General features: G+C 40.8%; 1 protein-coding gene across 1 annotated transcript in view; it reads left to right on the top strand.

The window, feature by feature from the left end:
* Positions 1-2,509: 2,509 nt before the first annotated feature.
* The window catches only part of LOC107095296 (zinc finger protein 239-like), a 5,809-nt gene continuing 4,101 nt past the window's right edge, over positions 2,510-4,217 (top strand). The window contains exon 1 of the mRNA XM_015391316.1: positions 2,510-2,739. The gene's annotated coding sequence lies outside the window, so the exon portion shown is untranslated. The remainder of the gene's footprint in view (positions 2,740-4,217) is intronic.

The raw sequence follows: 4,217 nt of genomic DNA, 5'->3' as shown, positions 1-4,217 counted from the left end.
GGTTATTCTGAGGGAATGGAAATCCTCTACACCTCCATGCTTTAAGAAATGGCTCAATGATATGGTGTCCTGTATCTATCTCAAAGAAATTCGATACTCTTTGTCAGACAATCATGATAAGTTCCTTGATGTGTGGGGTCCTTTTAATAGACATATTCAAAATAATGGGTTAAAATGACTCTTTTCTGGACCTTTTTCTTTTTTTTTTAATTCTTTTTTTAATTATTTATTATTATCTCAATACTGTCATCCTTTATTGCACTCTTCTTTTGTTGATATCCCATGTTTTATGTTGATCCGCTTGGCACAATGTCTGCAGAATTGTTTGTTGTTCCCTCTGACTCTGCCTCGTGCTTTAATATGCTCTACAGTTTCATCAGTACATCTTTTATCTTTTTATCAGTTCTCCAGTTTGCTGACACTGTTTTGTCTTGTTTTTTGTTTTTGCTGTACTTGTTTACTGTTTTNACTGTTTTGTCTTGTTTTTTGTTTTTGCTGTACTTGTTTACTGTTTTGCTTTATTTTTTTCTCTCTTTTGTCTTGTCTGTTTAACTCTGAAAAAGTATAAAAAAACTAAAATAAAAAAGAACTGTCTTGATGCCAAAAAAGAGCCCAACAGATTTTGCTTTCACAAGTTGAGCAGTAGTGCTATCGCCATAGTGTTCCACTTGATTTATGCAGGGAGTATTACAGATTCTATGAACACTGCAATGTAAGTAGAACAGGAAAGGAAAAACAGAAAAAATGAGAAAAGATGAAAGAAACAGGAGATGAAAGGGGAGATAAAAGAGAGGTAACGATAAAACATCTTCAGTCTGTTTCATCACCTGCAAAGAGATGTAAAAAGAACAGCACAACCACAGATATAGTATAAGAGATACAATAAAGAAACACATTGATAATATCACTGAAGTATAAGTAGTATTATTTAATCTGATATGTATATTGTGGTAGCTGAAAATAAGAATATGGGCTTTCTGTATGGAAATGAATCTCCAAGCACCCGGAGCCAATCACCTGCAGCCGCCCACGAGAGTGCACCCATGCATGCAAAGAGCTGAAGACGCGCCCCTCCAGAGCACCGAGGAGAATGCTGGGGGATCCAAAGCCCCAGACGCCCAAAGGAACGCCAAGAGCAAAGGCGCCCAGGAGGGGTCAACCAAGGAAATCCAAATTCCCCCACCAAGGGACGAGGAGATGACCCCGAGGAAACTCCCAGCCACCGCAACGCTGGAGCCTCCAGGAGCTACAGAGACAAGTCCGCAGGACCTGAGGCCCCAGGGGCGCCCAATCCCCTGGCGGGAGACCTGGCCGGGCCCCGGGGGGCCAGGCCTCTCGGAGCAGCCACCAGGAATAAGCCAGTACCCGCCCGGACATCCATCCCCAAACACTGAGCACCACCAGTGCACCGGTGAGCCCAGGCATACCAGCGGGGATAGGGCAGGAGGGGAGGAATGGGCTTCGCACTTAGCGGAGACTTGAGATGTTCTTGAGAGAGGGAGCCGTTCAGACCCGAAGCTGAAAAATACCATAAAAAATACACAGTCTCAAGTAGGCCTTCCACTCGCAACACACAGCCTCTGTGAAGAGGAAGAAAGAAAGAAAAAAAAAAACGCAGACACACACATTCGGACATCCACAATGATCCATTGATCCCAGGACCAAGGACCCGGCGGTGTGGGTGGCCGTTACCGGGGTTATCGGATGACCCAAAAGGTGAACCTAAAATCCAGATGGGGGGGAGGGGAGCGGGGTCACCGCCACACTAACCTATCTAGTTCTTTCTTTGGCCTGACCCCTCACCCTGCACCTGGACCAGATGACCCCCGGTAAAAGCCCCCCTCCGGAGATGTGACCCACATCTCCCTCACAGGCCCCCCAACCAGAGAGTACACCCCCACCCCCCCAGACAACACCCAACATAGAGGTGTGTTGTGATTATGTTGTAGATGAAAGTGTCTAAAATGCTAAATTAAATTGGGGTGGGGGACTTCATCAGAAGGTGGGACCCTCCAGTAACGACCCCCTCCCCAAGATCCTACATGTGTGGCAGTGTGATGGAGCAGGCAGAGGGAGGAGTCCGGGGATGGGGAGAAAAGGAATGTTCATCTAGACAAGGAAGACATGCATTTGAGACATATGAAATATATATATTAAATCAAGGTTATACATTTCAGGGCCACTTAAAATTTGTAAAGATTTCTAGGAATTTGAAAGTTTATTCTTACTAGTACAATTATATTTTTTGGCAGCCTGATATGTAATTTGTGTTTGCAAAATTTTTATTTAGGACATCTATATGTACATTTCTGACTAGTAGGAATGTAGTTTTGACTAGAAATAATCTTATTTTAGAAATCAACAAATGGGACAATAGTGCTTCTCATTACTGTCAAAATGGCCTGCCATAAAAGCTATGCACCAAAAAATAACTCTACAGCTAAGGGTGGAACTCAATGCTCCGTCACTGTTTCTGGGGTCAGTTTCCTTATGAAACATCCCGGCCGGAGAAGGTAAACAACATGGCGATAGTAGTGTTAGATTTTCTTCTGTTTATCTTCATGCTGTTTCAGCTTAATATTTCAGAGTCTCTAACGAAAAAAAGAAAAATCCAGCTCATCACCAGTGAGGACAAGCAAATTTTAAAAATGTCAACGGAATAATGTTTTAAAAGAACAATCATCGGCTCAGACTGCTGGATATCAGCTGGAAGAGCCAAATCATCTCCAGAACCTGCAGGTAGGTCCGCTGGTCTAAATTTGATATATACGGGAACTAGTTGATCCCGCGGAAGGACATCGGACACGTTTTGTTATAGATCAGTGTTTCGCTTTATCTATTTTTTTTTTCTAGGCTTCTGTCTGATTTCTGTTTTAATATTATATGTTGATTTTTCTTCTTTCCCTTCAGCTGTTCCAGTTTTCCTCCACTCACATGCATGTCTTCCTATCTTCTTTCTTTCTCCTCTTCTATCGATTTTACTCTATTCTAAAACAGATAAATCACTTCCAAAAACATTAGAATGTACAACAGGAAACATATTATTATTATTGTTATTATTGTTATTATTATTATTATTATTATTATTATTATTATTATTATTATTATTATTATCTCATCTGATCAAATACTAAAAATGCTAATTTATATTTATTGTGGATAATATTTGGAGCTAGGAGCAAAAACTGCATAATAAATGAACATTAGATAGATAGTTGTCTTTTATGCCATAATTTTGAGATCTTGCAGATCGTGTCTGAGTTTTTCTGTTACTGAAACCTGTTTTTCATGAGAAATGTTCTTATATCTAAACTAAGTAGTAGAAAAGCACGCCGAAGCCTTGAGGTCTATGGTCGTAAACCACAACCATAAATCAGAAAAACAACTTATAATTACTAACCTAATAAAATATAAACTTATGGTAACCAATCAGTTCTAAAACATCTTAAAATGAACTCTTGTTGATCTTTTGAGAACCACCAAACCAGATTAGCGCCTTACAAGGAGTTTTCAATCCGAGTCATAAAGCAGAAAACTTGTCTTACTTCCTTTTATTGATTATTTTATAAACTGGACATGAAGCAAACATTTATCACATAATCAGCTAAATCCAAAGGAAATGAATCGATTAACGCGCTTACCATAACACAAGACATCAGTTTTGATAACAACTCTCCGCTTTTACTTCTTCGTCTGTTTAAAGAGTGGTGTGCTCTTTTTCTTCTTTGTGTGTTAATAGCAGCTAAGATCCATAAGGATAATCACAGTCCAACAAGCAGTGCCCTCTTTTAATCATCTTTATGTTAACAGCAGCGTAATAAGCTACCATAATAGCTGTTTCTGCCCGAAACATGCTCACGTGCCTTTCTACTGTAGTAACATTTCCCCCCTCATTCATAAAATAGTCATATTGAGGACATTTCCGGGGACAGGTTTAAGACAGGTGGTCCAAAAAAGGAACTGACCTTGAAAATCAGGGACATCTGGCCGCCTTTCCCCTGTGGTGCTCCTGGGCTGCCGACTACTTGATCAGACGATTGACAGTTCAGTCTAGTGATGGCAATTTGACACAGTTGGCCAAAACTCAACATCATGCTCTATACTAGGCATCCCCAAACTCGGTCCTCGAGGGCCGCTGTCCTGCAGGTTTTAGAGGTTTCCCTGCTTTAGCACAGCTGATTATGATGATTGCAGTAGAGCAAAAGCCTGTTAATCAA

This window comes from Cyprinodon variegatus, unplaced genomic scaffold (assembly GCF_000732505.1).
Source record: "Cyprinodon variegatus isolate N-32 unplaced genomic scaffold, C_variegatus-1.0 Scaffold535, whole genome shotgun sequence".
Lineage (NCBI taxonomy): Eukaryota > Metazoa > Chordata > Actinopteri > Cyprinodontiformes > Cyprinodontidae > Cyprinodon > Cyprinodon variegatus.
The sequence above is the reverse complement of the archived record's forward strand: the minus strand, read 5'-3'. Positions and strand labels throughout refer to the sequence as shown.